We start from the raw sequence: 18120 nt of genomic DNA, 5'->3' as shown, positions 1-18120 counted from the left end.
GGGGAAAGTGAGTCTCAGCGAGGAGAAGGGATTGGCCCAAGTTCATACAGCATGTCCGTGGGAGAGCTGGGACCGGAGTCTGAGAGCAAGGTGAGAGTCGGGTTCAGTGTATTTCTCATTTCTAACCCCAGCAGCCTCGCACCCCACTCCCCACTGAGCTGTCCTCGGATGGAGGTTAGCTTTGGCCACGGCCACAGCATCTGAGCCTCTTTTGACCCTTTCTGTTCCCTGGTGGCCTGGCAGCCCTGACCTGTGGGAATGCACCAGCTCAGCTTGAGTACAGCTCGAGAAGAAACAGAACACACCCACTGCCAGCAGCCAAGCCTCGGATACCTGCTACCACCGACAGGACAGCGGGGTGGGCATCATGGGCTGGGGCAAGACCCTCAGGAAGGTTGGCTCGAGGAACAAATGTCAGGGTCATTCTTCCATCCGTTCACATGTTTAATTCCACTACGGAACGGAACACATGGCAGGTGCCAGGGAACACAGATAAACCAGACAGGGAGGGTTCTGCCTTCCTGTAACTTACATTCTAGGGAGGGAGATGGACGTCCAACAGGAGCGTGGGGGTAGGCCTGCTCAGTGGCGATGAATCTGACCAAAACCCAGTGACATGCAGGAGTAGCTAAAGGGAGAGCCATCTGGAAGGTGATGAAGGGCTTTGGCTTGGAGTCAGTCTGCCTGGGGGACGATGCCAGCTGCTGCTCTCCCTGGGTGATCTCTTCCCCTCTCTGCACCTCAGTGGCCAGACCTGTAAGATAGAGAGAACACACTGGGGCATTCATGAGACATTAACTGTGCGGGATGGCTGAGAACAATGCACGCGGTAGATAATACACTTCGAGAAGTGGGTTCTTGTTGGCCACGGCCGAAGGCAAGAAGCTGTGGGATCAGAAGGCTGCTCAAGCCATGCTATGGTTCTGGAAGTCCTGGGGTGGAGAGGGTGAGACCTGCTGGGTCCTGCCTTCATGAAGCTGACAGGGAGGAGATGACGGGCAGCAGTGACAAAAGTTATTGTAACCTGAATGTCTGCAGGAGCCCCATTCCACATGCTTCCCCAAGGTGTCCGCACCTTCCCTGGGGCTTATGGGGCCTCCCCAACAGGTCACACCCATGACCTGGCCTGCGCCCCCACTAGCTCTGTACACCCCTCATATCCCTTCCTACAGCTGTCCTCACCCTCCTCCTGCCAAGTCCAAGGTGGAACTCACCTCCTTTCCTCACTCACAAAGAACCCAAGCTGCATAAGGCCTCAGGACATGAAGCCCGCCTTCTGGAATGTTTATGGAGGTGGGTGTGGGTTCACATCACAGCCGCACACACCAGTGAAGATCGGCGGCTCCTGTTCCCACCAGCTTTGCTACCAGTCACCGAAGGGCTCACCTCTGTCCCCAGGCCTCCTCATGAGCAATTGCCCTCCCACTTACTGGAACAATACAGCTCACTCTGGCCTTCACCCTAACCTGACTCCAGGCCCCAGGGCCCACTCTCCCCACCAAGGTTTATTTCTCTATGGATGCCGTAGCTCATGGCCTGTCCGCCCACAGGAGCAGCAGCTGCCACGGGTTTGGGTTTTGATGAATGGTTGAAGACTTTCCAACCCACTGGGGTCGTGGTAAGCTCAGAGGCCGTGGGAGCATGGGAGGGGGCGTCTACCAGACTCTGGGGTTCAGGGATGTCCCTGCAGGAGGACGCACCTCTGCAGCGAGACCAGCACAGACAGGAGTTGGAGGAGGTGAGGCTGGGTAGGAACAGGAGGCTGCTGGGGGCTGCCAGGAACTCTCAGTGGCCACCTCCAGCCCCCTCCATCGCCCCCATGGGGACCTGGAGCTCTGCAGTGGGAAGCTCTAGGTTTTAAGTAACTGAAACAGAAGACAAAGAGGCCAAAACCTAAGAACATTTCCTGGCTCCTGGGCCAAGATGTGGGGTACCCTTGGGTCCAGGGGTTCAAGCACGGTCACTTGGACTTCGTGTTTGTCTGCCTCTTGGCCCGCCTCCCTCAGGGTTGGGGGGGGGGCTTTATCTTGGGCAGAGTCTCCTGGTGAGGCACAAAGGCAACAGCTCTAGGTGCTCATCCTCCTTGGGGCGTCCTGGACCCCAGCATAGGGTCTGCCAGGTGTGGCCAGCATCGAGGTAAAAGATAAAGTAAGGCATATTAAAAAGGTTAAGTTTGGGGAGCCTGCGTGGCTCAGTCGGTTAAGCGTCTGCCTTTGGCTCAAGTCATGATCCCAGGGTCTTGGGATTGAGCCCTGCATTGGGCTCCCTGCTCAGCAGGAAGTCTGCTTCTCCCTCTGCCTGCAGTTCCCCCTGCTTGTGCGCGCTCTCTGACAAAGAAATAAATAAAATCCTTAAAAAAATGTTAAGTTTCCTTGAGCAAAAATCAGTTGGAATCAGGCAGTATCCAGCGGAGCAGACAGTAAGGCTCTCTGAGGAGCTGTTACAGGCAGAAGACAGCAGGAACCGGAAGTTATACCAGACACACAAGCAGGTTGGCTACTGCAAGGCCACCTCCCTTTAGGGGACGACAGGGGTCTGACAGGCACATCACCTGGCTAGTGCTGATCAGACTACTCCTGATTGACTGGTTTAGGATTCCATTTCTGGGAGCGGCGAAATTGTCGTCCAAGTCGTGGTGTGGTGACATGGAGCTTAGCTTAAACACTTCCATTTGGGGCCTGTTGTCCTGTTTTTTGACGGTCACGTGGCCAGCCCAGAATTACTGGCTGGGTCAGAGGGGGTGGTTCTCTGCTCAGCCCCCACAGCCTCCCGTTCCCATCTGGAAACCTCAGCGTGGAGGTGGAAGCTGGGTGGGCTGTGAGCAGGTCTATCACGGCTCCTGCTGCTTTGAAACTTGGTGGCTGACCCTCAGCGGGTTTAGCCCGGGACTCCTTTCCTTCCTCCCCAGTCACTCCCTCCAGGATCGTGTGGGAGCCCGTGTGGGGCAGGCTTCCACCTGATGGATGCTGGCAAGGACCATGGGAAGCCGCTCCCTTGGTTCGGTTACTTTCTGTGGGGCTCCCTCTCAGCCGACTGGAGATTCTCCTCACGGGTTTGATGGACTAAGCTGCCATCTTGAGGGAGCCCATGTGGGCGGCCTCTGGATTTACAAGTGGCTTCCAGCTGTCGGCCCACAAAACCTGGGGCCCGAACTCAGGACAGAGGACAGAGGGGAGATGCGGGAGGTCGGCAGGGGTCGGGACTCACAGTCCATGTGTAAAATCCTCTTATCGTCCTCATGCAGGGAAGCGAAACAGGCTACTTGAGAACGGAGAGGTCTTCCCTGATTCTGCATCCAGGCCCCACACCAGATTCAGAGGCTGCGAACACGGAGGGCGGGGGCCCTGCAGGGCCGTGGGCAGGCTTGTCTGTACTCACTGTGAGCGACATCAGAAACTCTGAGGGAGAAAAGGGTGGAGGTGGGAGTGGGAGTTCTCTGTGTAGGCCCTGCAGCCCAGCTGGGAAGGCCTCCTGGCAGAGGTGGAAGCAGAGGCCTTCCCATGAGGAGCCTGAGGTCAGAGAAGATGGCGCCACCGTGCCCTTGACCTCTGCAGCACTCCTAGCTGCTCCACATGTGGTGGTGGCTGCCAAGCTTCCGCTTGCCTCCTCTGTGCTCAGAGTCCCTCATTTCCAAGTACTTCCTTCCCAGGAAATGGGAATTCTTCTCCTTGTCTTGCTGACTTGAGATCTAAGCTCCTGGCCCCCCACACCTGAGAAGTGAGGGGTTCTCTCTCTTTGCAGCCATTTCCATAATTTGCTGACCATGTCCCAAAGGCAAGCAGCTGTTTCCTCCTATTTCCCAGGGGTGCCTCCCTCTGAGGGAGAGACTAGAACTTTCCTGGGAAAGTGTTAATTCAAAGAAGCAAATGGGCTCAGTCTGTCCCCCAAGAGCGTTAACAGCGGCAGCCCAGAGGCTGGCCAGCTAAGGCAGGAGTGTGCGGTCAGGCAAGGCAGTGGTGGGACCATGCTGACTGCTGGTTTATGGGGCGGTGAGTAGGGGTGCCTGCTCCTCCCACAGTCTGAGAGCCAAGGTGTGACCTGTCCCAATCCACGGAGCAAGCTCATTGGTTGGGGAGATAGTGAAGATGCTTCTGAGACACAACTGGGTCCCTGGCCATGTGAAGCTACTAGAAAGCAGAGAAGAGACATGCCAGAGCGCCATGCTCCTCAAGGTGGAGGACACAGCTAGCGTGAAGCATCAGGAGCCAGGTTTTAGATGTGGACACCCGTCTCCTCTGCACGGACAGGTGCGCCTTCATTCAGCCGGCCATCTTCGAAGCTACCTCCAGACCTCGAGGGAAGCGCAGAGAGAGAAAGGCAATGCCCCATTGCAAGTCCCAATCCAGACCTACAGAATCTCCCCGTGTCAGTTGAAAGGGGCATGGTGGCAGCTCAAGGTTTTCTGCAAAGATCTGCTACCACGAAAGATGTCTGGAAAGGACTGCCAAAGGTGTTTAAGAGCAGTTTCGTGTTGGAATTTAAAAAATGGCACTTCATCAAGAAGCAATCTACCCCAACATTCAAGTGTCTTCTAGGTCTTTTCAGGTATCTTGCAAGTGGGGGTAGTGGCAGGTGTCACAGTGGCCTCAGAGGAAGGACTTCAACATGGAATCGATGACGGAAGTCTTTTCCAAATGGGCTTATTGGAAAAGCATGCTGGGCAGTGACCAAAAAGGTAGCCTGCAGAATGGATTTCTCTCCCAGGGTGAGAGAGACCCAAGGGATTATCTCAGGTTTCTACCCAGAGGGGTCTGTGGTTACTGGATTTGCCCCACAGGTGATTGCACACCGGAACCTGGCTGGAAACCTCCGAGGGCCTGGGGTGTCAGGAGTGCAGACACCTGTGAGGGCTGTGGGCTCAGTGAGAAGGGCCCTGAAAATGTGGGACTACTTCACTCTCCCCAAAACAGCTGGATTTTCAGAAGGGGTGAGAAGTTGGGGAAACCCAACGTGGAAAGAGGACAGGACTGGACTGGCTTCCCACCCCTCCCCTCGGACAAATAACAAAGCACTTGGCAAACTCAAATTGATGCTTGCTTTGTAAAGTTTATTGACAACTGTTTGGTCCCAACACACAAAACAGCACTTAAACCACAAAAAAAGTGTTCAAACAAAGTAGACAGTTAAGAAAAAACATCTCTTCCCCCAAGCCCAATCCGAAACAAACAGTGCAAGATGGGAAAGGGGGTTGTGGTGATAACTTTTTATCTTTTTTTCTTTTTCTTTAAACAGATATATCTAATCTGGTACATCTTTCCACCCAGAAATAAAGAATTTCTTTGTCTTAATTCTCATACATCATTTCATCACATCATTTAATTAAAGCCTCTGGATAAAAAAATAGATAGCAATCAGACTGGCCGTTGTGGAGTACATCACGGACACAACGAGCTCACGCTGTATTTATTCTCGTATCTTCCAACAGCGACGGCTGGTCACACACGCGTCCCAGACTGGCTGGCGACTCCGGCGAACGGTTGGGTTCGACCACGTTCCTGGGACAGCATGAGCCCGCGGGCTCCTCTCTGCTGCCCAAAGAAGCTGCTGAGACTGTTCCTCGTGACTTGTAATGGTACCTCTGATGTTCTTAAAGTCGATCCCGCCTAGGCGAGCAAAACTAAAGTCCGAGAGTGCAAACTCAGCCTTAAGGAGTCTCAGGATAAGGCCACTGAGGTTCTCGACACCAACATTCTCACACTGGTTAAAAGCTTCTTAAAAAAAAAAAAAAAAAAAAAATTGCTCATCTGCATTTGACTTCTTGCCGTACTATGTCTGTAGGACAAATGCCTTCATTCGGAGAGGCTTCACGGAGGGCCATACTGCTTGCAAGGCTTTTCCAGGGTCACTCCATCTCGGCTGGGGCCACGTCTGGAGAACTGGGAACCACTGGCTTCATTTTAAAGATTTTGGGGAACAAAAACCCGACTTGTAGAAATCTCTCTGGAGCCCTTGTTTTGTGGCATTTTATCAAAATGCTGGCTATGAAATCAGAGCCCATTTTCTGGCTTTCTAGAAATTACAAAATACAAACATTTCCCCAAAAGAAACCATCTCAGTAGTGGAAGACCTTATGCCCACAGGTTCTTTCTGCTCTATGAATGAATCCGCCTTTTTGCCCAACAAATACAACCCATTGTAAATGTCAGGTTTCTCCAGGAGGGGTGAGAGACCACCTGTCACCTCAAGGCGAAGGTCATTCCACAGGGCAGTGCTCTCTCAAAGGCTGGCTTTTCCCAAATGCCAACATCAGACACCACAAAAACCCAAACATGCTTCCAACAGTGAGAAATAACAGTAAAAGCAGACACTATTAAAACACACTGAGCGCCCCCCCCAACACACTCACACATAAAGCTTCCCAGCTACCAAAACCAGGTTTAAAATTACAAATACAAGGTTAAGATGATCAACCTTGGCCTTCACACGTATAGATAGAATATCTGTCTCTTGCTAGTGGAAAGAGTATCGATATCGCTCCGGTTAAAGCACCTCGCCCCTCAGCTCTGATTTGTAATTTATGCATTTCATGCATATTTTAGAAAATCAGACTCTCTTCCCAACATTGCCCCTCGACACACAGTACTGTGTGCTGGAATTCAAATGCTGACTTTAAATTCATGACATCAAGACCATTTCCTTTTCCTTAACCTAATCCGCATCACACTGGAACGTAACATAAAAGGGAAGCTTAAAACATCCTCAACTGTCTAGAAAGCTCCTACATGGCACCCCGAAGTGGAAGCAGGGTTAAAAAAAAAAAAAAATCTGTGATGAAGCCACATTTGTCAACTACAGACATAGCTCAATAAAACAAACAAGGCACGCTTACAAGTCACATGGAAGCCAGGAAGCTTCATATCCAACCCAGAAACACATTCTCCCCGCCTCGCCTGCCCTTTTGCTTCCGCATGAGAACACACAGGGCCACAGAGCAGGCTCTGTGCTATCACACGCCATGCACTTGATCTGCACCGTCTGGAAACATCAGTAAGCAAAGGCTGAGAGGCTATCTTAGGCTACATGTAAGATCCAACCACGGATGTGGCTTGAATGGCAGTAAAACCACTCCCTTCCAGCTGAGTTCTCACCACTTTCTCCTTACACAACACCATCACATGCTAATTAAGAAAAATTTGGTAAGATATATTGAGGATTTCTTAACAACTGCCAGGAAGGTTTTTGGGGGGGGGGGGTTTTTTTTTTTTTTTTTTTTTTTTTTTTTGGTTTGTTTGCTTTTTCCAAAAAATTGGGGGAGGGAAAAAAAGAAAGAAACACTTCAGCTCTAAAGCTGTGTTCAACGTCAAAGAAACCAAATGTTATGGGATAAATCTGATAAGAAATTGGCTTCTAGGGGGTTTGCATTCAAACGGAAAAGGCTGTGTTTTCTGAACCCACTTTTGTGTGCAGAATCAGACAGTGTTTCCCCATCCTAATTCTATGTTCAAAACGCGAGTCAAAGCTTGGTTATAGGAGCAAAGGAAAAATTGGCTGCCAATTTTACTCTATTTTTGGGTTGCTTTTTGGCTGGGCTTTCCACGGGGTCCTTGCTGGGCAGTGACTCTGAGGTTTCCGAGGAGGGGCAGGGAGGCACCGGGACAGCTGCAGAGATGCCAGAGGAGCTGGAGTCCGAGGCTGGGTTGTTACTCTTTACCGGTACTGGAATTTCAATTTTCTCTTCTTGGTTTAAAATCATAATTTCTGTAAACACCAAAGAGCAAACACATTCAGTTCTAAGACCTGCAAGACGTGTGGGGTCTTAGTTTCTCTCTTGTCTCATCTCAAAAAGTATTTTTAAAATCACCCACCAAACATCACGCCCATGCCGCAACTTCCGTTATCAGCTATGTGGCCAACGAGTCACGTGAGTCCAGTATTTATACATAAAACTGCACTTCAGCTCGCTCTCCCTGGGATTACAAAGTTCTAGAAAGCTCCATTTTTGGCTATAACTCAATGGGCAATGGTGTAGACATTTTTACCCCCAGTTTGGATTCTCTGCCCATTCACTCGCTCTGTCCGGTAGTTAAAGACCTTTGAGCCTCATGGGACCTAACGACTTTTCCCACGAGGAGGGGCCTCAGTGTCAGGAAACCCCGGGCCCATTCCGCTGACTGAGGGCTGGATCTAAGGTGGGCAGACAGGGAGAGAAGTGCACAGAGGCAGAATTAGCATGAAATATTCAGGCAGTGAAACACGGCCATTTTTCCTGCAGTGTTTACTTTTTTTTTGGACAAAATGTGCATGGATTTGAGGAGTTGTGGGGGGGAGGAAAGAGGGAGGGGTAGGGAAATGGAGGGAGAAGGAGAAAGGATGGAGGACATTGCAGGTTGGACCTCTGAGTGGAAAGATCCTCCTGAATTTATAAACATGCCAGGAGGTAGGGATGGGCGTGGGAAACTGGGCTGATCAAACGGAGAAAGATTATGTCCCCTGCTCAACAAGTTTCTGCTGTTCCAAGTTGCCTTTTGCAGTCAGAACACACTTCAGGAAAGGAAACTCTTCTCTCTGGGAACTCAGACGGTCTTACCATCCAGGACTTAGTTCTCTTACCTCCGAGGATCTGAGCGTCCTGTGTGCTGGTGAGCTGGGAGGGAGATCACAACAGTAGGCTCTTGTGATGGTGAAGTTCATGTGTCAGCTTGACTGGGGCTGTGGGGTCACCAGACATTTGGTTTTACGTTATTCTGGGGAGTCCATGCGGGGGGTTCTGGGTGAGACGAGACATTTGGACCAGTGGACGGAGTAAAGCAGATTGCCTTTCCCGGAGCGGGTGGCCTCGTGCAACCCACTGAAGGCCTGAAAAGAACAAAAAGGCTGAGAAAGCGGGAAATTTGCCTGCTTTCAGCTGCGATATTGATCTTTTCCTCCCTGTGGACTTGAACTGAAAAATCAACTCTTCTCGGGGCTTGAGCCTGCCAGCTTTTGGCCTAGAGGTATACCATCGGCTCTCCTGCTTCTCCAGGTGGCTGACGATAGATCTTGGGACTTCTCGGCCTTGATGATCAAGTGAGCCCCTTCCTTATAATGAAATAATCAATCGCTCAATCAGTCAATCAAATCTCTTATTGCTTCTGTTCCATGGGAGAATCCTGACTACCACAGCCCTGTTTATTCTCAGAAACTTCCATCTGGATGCCTTCTCTGGCTAGCAAAGACCTAGGAAGTTGGAGAAGGCTGATTAAGATAAAGGGATATTGGCTCTAGCACTTTGTAAAACAATCTGGAATTACCTAGTAAAAATGAGCATGTACTTACCTCTACAACCAGTAGTTTCTCCCCTGGGGATACCCTGGAGCAGCTCTGTATGACTGGGTAAGCCCGAGCTCCGTGTGGCTATTTCAATTTAAATTCATGGAAATAAAATGAAAAGTATAGTCATTCATTAGTGCTACTATTTCAAGGGCTCGTTCATCGACTAAGCCTAATGGCTGTTCTATTGGAAAGCATCCACACTGTTGTACATGTCCATCAATCTAGCACTGCCCTAAAGAAACTCTCATTCGGACACTCTCCCTCGGTGACCGAGCCACCCAGGCACCCCTACCTGTCCCTTTTTAAAGGAAAAATGCTAAGAAACGGAAGCAAGTTTATGATCTTTGATATCTTTGCATCAATGTCTCAGATACATCGAACCCAGTAGGTCCAAGTCCAAACTCAGGATCCCCGTGCCATCCCCCAGGCCTGCCCCCACCAAGCACAGCTCTGCAAGTGGTCCGGCACCACCATCTACCACGGAAATGCCAAATGCTGAAGTCAGATATCATTCTTGACTCCTTCCAATTTGCCGCCTTGCGTATTCAAACCATTCCCAAACTGAGTCCATTTTACCCCCTAAAGTAGTTTTTTTTTTAAAGATTTTATTTATTTATTTGACAGAGAGATCATAAGCAGGCAGAGAGGCAGGCAGAGAGAGAGGAGGAAGAAGGCTCCCTGCTGAGCAGAGAGCCCGATGAGGGGCTCGATCCCAGGACCCTGAGATCATGACCTGAGCCGAAGGCAGCGGCTTAACCCACTGAGCCACCCAGGCGCCCCCCCCAAAGTAGTTTTAAAAACTGTCCACTTTCCTCCATCGTCATGGCCAACACCCAAGTGCACATTCCCACCTCTGTCCCTGATCTCAAGAACCTCCCAGCCTTCTACCCAGCTGCCCTCCGGGCCAGGGTACCACAGCCACAGGGAGCCTTTGGAAATGCAAATCAGACCACGCTCCCAGTTTTAAACACTTTCCAGAATGTGTTACTGTGATTAAGCCTACCTGATACCGCCAGGTCCATTCCTGTCTCTTCTGCTTTCTGTTCTCCCTTCATCGTTCCTCCGCCCCAGCCCCTACCCCTGATCTGCACCCCACACACACTCCATGCCCTTTCCTGCCACTGAGGCCATTTTCCATGCTGTTCCTTCTGCCTGGACTCCTTCTCCCACCATCCTCTTTGCCTGGTTGACTTTCCCTCTCCCTCCAGAGCTCAGATCCAGGGAAGGGAAGCCTTCCCAGGACTTCCCGGTCTGTGTCCAGTGTTATCCCCCAACCACCATCCTTTTCTTGGAAGACTTTCCCTCTACTTAGATCTCCATGCATTGGCGTGAGTATGTGCTCACTATCCTTCTCCTCCCAGACACTGGCCTTGCTGAGAACGGAGGCTGATCTGTTTTCACTCCCAGCACATGCCCAAGCTCAGAGCAGGTGCACAGTGAATACTTATATCATCGATGAACAAGAGCTCATCTTCCCGCTTCTCCCAGTGCCTGACCCATTGCAAGGGCTCCCCTGGGGCTGGCAAGTCCAGGTAGTGAGAGGGGCCTGGCCCTGTGAGGCTTAGACAGATGGTGGATCCAGTTCATAGCATTCCAGCGGAATGACAGCATGACATACAACTTGCCGTGTAGACACTTTGAGAAGTGTATGAGTTTCCCATGGCTGCTGTAACAAAGTCCCACAGAGTTGGTGTCTTAAAATAACACATATATGCTCGTACACTTCTGGAGACCAGAGGTCTGAAATTGGCATCACTGGGCTGAAATCAAGCGTCCGCGGGACCACGCTTCTCCTGGAGGTTGCAGGGGAGAATCTTTTTCCTCGTGTTTTCCAGTTTCTAGAACTGCATTTCTCACAGTCCTTGGCTGGTGGGCCCTTCTGCTCCTGTCAAAGCCAGCAGAAGGGAATCTTTAAATCTCTCTCTGCTGACATCATCCCATCTCCTCCCTCTTCTCCACCCAAATCTCACTCTATCTCCCTCTTATGGGGCTGCTTGTGAGTACATTTAGAACCCGCCAGAATAACCCAGATAAATCTCCCCATCTCAAGATCCTTAATGTAATTCCACCCGCAAAGTCCCCCATATTCCTAGCTTCCAGGGATTAGGCCGTGCATATTTCTGAGGGACATTATCCAGCAGGCCACATTAGGAGAGACCGATAGCAAATCGCACTGGGGCTCAGCATCGAGCTGGAGTCTCAGTGTGGCCATGATGGTGACAGATAGGGCCATGGCTGAGCTGAGCAGAGGGAAAGGCACCCCCTACGTGGAGAATGTACATTGCTTGATCTTATGCTAAATTCTCATTATTTTTTGAAATCTCCCAAAGAAGTGGCATCTTATGAGACAAAGAGGGAGAGGGGGAGGGAGCACCTTGGTAATGCACACACGGCGGCCTGACAGTTAAGGGTTTTCTCACTCTCCCTGCGTGTTTCTGGAGCAGTGCTGATTTGAATGGCAGCAGAACTTGAGAAGGGCTCGGTGGTATCACTCGATGATCTCAGCAGAGGGTTCAGCTTTTCCTAAGCGCTCCGTGTGGAATCAGATAACACTGGACTGGGCTGGCTTCATTTCCACATTGTCTCTTCCCATGAGAGCCAGCCCTCCCTTGATATTTCCTAGGCAGGATGCTCACAGAGAAAAGGAAGGACGGAAGGTACAAACGGCTTAGAGGGTGTGCCTTGGTGTTTCCCGTCCATGAGCTTTGCTGGCCCCCATCCCCCAGGAAATGTAAATATCCTGATTTACATCTTTCACTTTATTTAATTGGCTGCTATTCGCTGAATGATCAGATACGCGGATTTTTTTTTTTCCTTCTGGAATTTTGACCCACTCTGGGTCTTTCTTTCCTCCATCCCCTAAAATCCTCAGGGGTTTTGAATTATATGAAGTCAATCCAAGACACTCCTAGTTGGGGTTCTGCCAGTGGGAAGGAAGCCGTATTGTCACTTCTGGGTGTCCTCATCTCGGACAGCATGGCCTTCTGATCAAGAGAGAGACCTATACTTGTTCTAGGTTAGATTATACGTACGTTGGAACTCTAGCTCTGTCATTTCCAGGCTGTGCAGTCTTGGTCAAATATTTAACCTCTCAGAGCCCCAGCTGTCTCACCTGTCAAACGGCGATGGCTCCAACATTGCACAGGGTGGTTATGGGGAATAAAGGAAGTCATTTATACATGAAGTGCTCAGACCAGTGCCTGCCACAATGTAAGCGCTCAGGAAATGTTACTTTCCTTTGCTTCCAGAAGTAGTCGAGTTTGGAAAAGAACAGACATGTTTGTAAGAGCAGATGTTGGGCCTGCACTCTTGGTGACTAGTCGTACAGTTATGTATCTTGAATAGGGGGCACGGGAGAAGGGAGGGAGATTGGGAGGTAGACTGAAGGTCTCCTCCGTGACAAGGAAGTTCAGACTGGAGAGCAGGCTCGGGGCACTTGAGATGTGTCTCGAGACAACTGAAGGACTGCCCGGTAGAAGAGGGAGACTGTTTCTTCTTTGTGCAACCGGGACCAAACACAGATGCCGCTGGCGAATCAGGTTACCATCTCAGCCCGAGAGAGAGCACCCCAAACACTTGGAGCTATAAAAAGTGGGAGACTTGGGAGATCTTGAATTTCCACACCTGGGGATGTTCAAGTGTTGATTTATTCCTTCCTTCATGCAGCCGGCATCTACGATATTATTATCATGGGTCAGGTCCTGGGAACGTGGGAATGAACAGTGTAGATGAGAGCTCTGTCTTAATGGCATCTGGGGGAGGACAAAAAATGCATGACTCCTGGGGAGGATACGGAAGCTTCAGATGGGTGATGGGGAGGAGGGACAGTGAGTGCCAGGATACTATGCTCAATTCTTAAGGTCTCTGTCTCTCCTTACACCCCTTTGCAGGCCAGAGCTGACTGGTCCAGACTGACTCAGAGTCTCTCTCCTTGGGATACAGGGAGACTGGGCCAGTTCGGTGATGGATTTGCAAACCAAAGTCAGTGGATGAGCACAGAAAGCCTGTCTTTGGGAAGGAAGGAGGATAGCACAGCTGCCTGAGAGTAGCAAACAAGAGAACTGTCGTCTCGGAAAGCAGAGAACGATCTTGGCTATGACGTTCCCATTCCAGTCCCCAAGCAGCTCAGCTGAACTGGGCCTTTCTATAGGATGTTGTATCTTCTTACCCCCTGGGTGTCTGCTGTCCGGACCCTTGGAGAAAGGCCTCACACTTGTGTGGCCGCAGCCTGGGGAAACCCCAAATTTTCCGCTGTGCTGTTAGTGAATTTCAGGGTTTCCCTGCTCTGCTTTTCTCTGCCCCCAGGCTTGGTTCCCTGCATCCTGGAACCCCATCCACGTGGGTAGGTGACCTGGATGCTTCACCAGTTTCCATAATGACAGAACAGGACAAAGCCCTATGCTACTTCCACAGGTCATCCGAGGAGTTGCCGAACTAAACATCCAGAAAGGGCTTGCACTGAGCCCTTCACAGCTATTTAAAAACCCAGCTTGACATTCTCAGCTAATGGGCTCCTTTTAGGCATCTTGTACCAAGCGGTTGCTTTTTCCTGGCCCTTCTCTACTTCCAGGGCCCAGGTTCATCCACCTAGCTCAGACCTCTCAGTTCCCAGGAAGACAACTTCCCCTTCCTGTCCTTTTTTTTTTTTTTTAAGAGTTTATTTATTTATTTGACAGACAGAGATCACAAGTAGGCAGAAAAGCAGGCAGAGAGAAAGGAGGAAGCAGGCTCCCTGCTGAGCATAGAGCCCGATTCGGGGCTCGATCCCAGGACCCGGGGATCATGACCTGAGCTAAAGGCAGAGGCTTTAACCCACTGAGCCACCCAAGTGCCCTCTTTTTTTTTTTTTTTTTTAAAGATATGTTTCAGGGAGGGACAGAGGGAGAGAGAGAATCTCAGGCTGACTCCATGCTGAGCATGGAGCCCGAGATCAAGGACGTGGGCCAAAACCAAGAGTCAGATGCTCAATTGACTGAGCCACCCAGGTGCACCCTCCCTCCCAGTCTCACGCAGAGCAGTTTCACCTGCTTCCAAAAAGCCATTGTGCCAAAAGACACCTGGGCTCTCAGACACACTACCCCAGCTGTTTGTCAAGTTAAGATTCTAAGCAAAAACTCTTTCTTCCCCAAGATAGATCTGGGCACCAGCTGTCAAATTGATAACACTTCTCCCCATTTTTTTGGTTAAACTATCTTTCATCAGATGAGCTTGAGACAATTTCTGTTCCTTCTAGCCCATGCTGGGAGGGTCTCTTGAAACCATAGCTCAGTCAGGAACCCAGAATCCCATTCCTTGTCTGTTTCCGGTTAAAGGTGGGAGATCCAAGAGGCAGACAGGAAGTGCAGTGTTGATTCACTGAGGGCCGCCATGTTTGGATGAGGAGGCAATCAGATAGAGAAGACATGGAGGTTCCAGCTCCTCCTGACTTTCGCCGATTTCCCAACCAGCTTGTCATCCCCACGGCTGGCCCTGCTGACCAACAGCAGTCCTCCATCTCTTAGACCCTTGGAAGCCAAGACAACAGCCTCCCAAAGACCCCTCCACCTGCCTTTCCTCTACAGCCCCACCTTGCTGGCTGTATGTACCTGACTTCTCATATGGCTGGTGACTCCCCTGGTCTTCCACCACCCCTCCCAGACCTGCGTGTCCCCAACTCCTCCCACGATGGTGAAAAGTCCAGTTCCTACAGTGTATCCCTTGCCCCATAATTCATGGTGGTTCTGCTTTCCTGAGGGAGCCCTGACTGACACACATCCAGAGCCTTTCCAGAAGAGACTCATCTTCTTATTTTCTTTTCCTAATTTTTTCTTGATGAGAATTGGCCTCAGTCTGAAAGTGTAAAATCTTCCCAGCATTAGCATGGCTCCTGGAACGGCAATAGGTACCTCTCTTTCCAGTTGCTTCTAACCGTGATCAGAATCAGAATGAAATGTGTTTGTGGTCTCTCGTGGCTCATGAAAATCCCAAAGCCATCTGTTGTCTTCATCCTCGTGTCCGTTATCAGAATACACTGATTAGGCTTTTAATTGAACCTGGTGCCGTATTTATCGAGAAACTCACAACAATTAGCTTTCTAAAAGCTTATCACCGGAACCCGAATATATAATCATTCAGCGACAGTCACTTTCAACTCGCTCCATGGCCTACCTGTGTTTGCCCTCGAAAAACCAACACATAATCTCCTTTTTTTTTTTTTTTTTTTTTTAATTTTTCCAAGAGATCAAGTGAGCGAGCTGAGAGCTGGCAGTTAGGGAATTTCTGAGCTTCTTCACCAAACTGCAGAGGGATTTGGGGGATCAGAATAGAATAGGATCAACGTGGATTCTGGAGCCGGATGGTGCAGGGAGTCACTCCCAGCCTTACCACGGACGGACTGCGGAAACTTTAAGCTTTGAGTCCCTCATCTGTAAAACCGGTACAAATATAATTCACACCCTTCGGAATGAAGAATAAATGAATGAATGTGCAAAAAGAACTAGTATAGAGCCCAGCTCCTGTAAGCACTTCTCACGTAGTCATGAGAATGCTTATCCGTGCCTTCTGTGACCCCAGGAGGGAGTCGTGGACCTCGAGTTTGGCCCGAGACAGAAATGGTGCAATTATAAAATGAGATCTGAATTTCACTTTGAAAGCAGCACTTTAGAAAATGCCTGGATAAGCTAACATTTTGGCTTCCCGTGAGGTTTCCCCAGATAGAGCTTGGTGAGCTGGACCAGGTTATGAAAAGGGACCTCTGCACCCTCCTTGCCCCAGCAGAGGGTGATTATCCGCTGTCGCTCCTTGTCTCCAGGTGCTGGTGCTGCCTCTTAGACGCATTAGGACTGGCCTAGCACAATTTAGAGAGGATGTGTCTCAGGCTGTGATGATCTCGGATTAAATTCAGGGAGACTTGCCCAGGGCATCATTAACTGCCTGGAGGAGTCAGTCCTCCAGCCATCTGTCGTCTGCCATCCCTCTGTCTGGTTTTTCCTTTGGTCACATTGAGCCATCTTGAGAAACTTGGAGAGGTCCTCTCCTCTTGCTGCGTTGGCACGGTAAATGAGAAGCACAGCGTGGTCAGGGGTTCGGCTTTGGGGCTGAACCAGCACCACATTTAGAGATGGTACCTGGGTTGAGATGTTGGCTGTGGGACCAAGTGCTGCTGGGGAATGTGACGTAGTCAGCAACAGCTAGAGGAAGCCTAATGGAGTGATCGAAGGTCAAGAGCTTTATTTGGGTAAGAGCTGATATCCCAGCAGAGCCACTCACCTGCTCTGTGATCTTGGGCAAATTGCTTACCTTCTCTGTAACTCTTTGGTTTAGTGTTTGATGTTTTTGAGCAAATACGCATCCTTCTTCCATACCAACTTTCTGATTCTCTGACCCCAACTGAATATCCAACCATTTAATTCAATTTTGACACCACCTACCTGGAGTTAGGGTCGGATCCCGCAAGTTAAAGGGCTCATTCCCTGCCAAGACTGCACTCACTTCAGATGCCTGTCACAACTTCCGGGCATGCCTACACTTCTGTCCAGCCAACTACAATTTTGCGGTTCCCACATCCCTCCCCCTAGATTGGATAATTCGCTAAATTGGCTCAGAGAATTTAGGAAAGCATTTTGCTTGTGTTGACTGGTTTATCTTGAAGGCTACACCTCAGGAACAGCCAAATGGAAGAGAGGCATGGGGCACAAGACAGGGATGGTGGGGTGATGCCGAGCTTCCATACCCTTTCCAGGCACACTAGCCTGCCCAGCCCATGTGTGTCCACCAAGCCAGAAACTCCTTGAATCTCACTGTTCAAGCATTTTTATAACTTAGTCTGCATTCCTTTCCTCTTTCTTCAGAGTCTGGGGAGGGAGGTAGAGACTGAAAGCGCCCACCTTCTAATCACAGGTTTGGTCTTTCTGGTAGACCAGCCCCTACATGACACTAATGTGTAGTTCCACTCTGATCACCTCATTGGCAGGAACTCGGGTGTTTGTTCTCAAGGGGATCATTAGGAATGACAAAAGACACTCTTTACCCTCCGGAAATTCCACCCAGGGTTTTAAGAGCTCTGTGCTAGGAGCTAGGGACAAAGACCAAATATATTTTATGATAGTTCCACTGGGATACTTCCCAGACCCACAGGTGGAGGCCTGAAACCACACAGAACACCAAACTCTACATGTATACCATGCTTTTTCTTAAGACATACATACCTATGAGAAAGGTTCATTTATAAATTAGGCACAGTAAGAGATTAACAGTAGCTAACAATAAAACAGAACAATTATAACAATACAGTGTATAAAAGATATGTGAATGTGGCCTCCTCACATCTTGGAGCTAACCCTTGTTGAAAGCATTTGAAGAGGCTCCTGATGGCAGGGATGGGACAAAGGACGGGGGTCCTGGGGCAGAACGGGACAAGCTGGTGTGTCTGTGGAGCACTTCTAGTCAGTGTGTTGTAGTGACAATTGTCAGGGCTCCGGAGTCAGACTGCCTCCTTGCAAATCTTGCCTTCGTCCTTTGTCAGCTGTGTGATATTGGACAATTTACTCAACCTCTCTGAGCCTTCTATAAAGTTAAGAATGATAATACCTGCCCTATAGATTAAATGAGACAGTGCCAGGTCCAGTTCCAGACCGGGGTCTGTGCTCAGGTGAAGGCTAGCTGCTGTTAGTACTAGACCAGCGTGCAAGATGACTGTGGCTGTGGGCAAGGTAGGTTTGGGAGAGGAGCTGGTGCATTGGTGGGAGCTCAGCAGATATCGGAGAAAGGACTGCGCAGGAGGGCCCCAGCACCACCCAGAGGGGGGTCAAGAATAGAATATTGATACCCGAATGCAAAGCAGGATATGTAATTGGATTTCTCTGGGGGGTGACTCACCCCCTTTGATAA

The sequence above is a fragment of the Enhydra lutris genome, unplaced genomic scaffold (assembly GCF_002288905.1).
Source record: "Enhydra lutris kenyoni isolate GAN:26980312 unplaced genomic scaffold, ASM228890v2 scaffoldscaffold45, whole genome shotgun sequence".
NCBI lineage: Eukaryota > Metazoa > Chordata > Mammalia > Carnivora > Mustelidae > Enhydra > Enhydra lutris.
The sequence above is the reverse complement of the archived record's forward strand: the minus strand, read 5'-3'. Positions refer to the sequence as shown.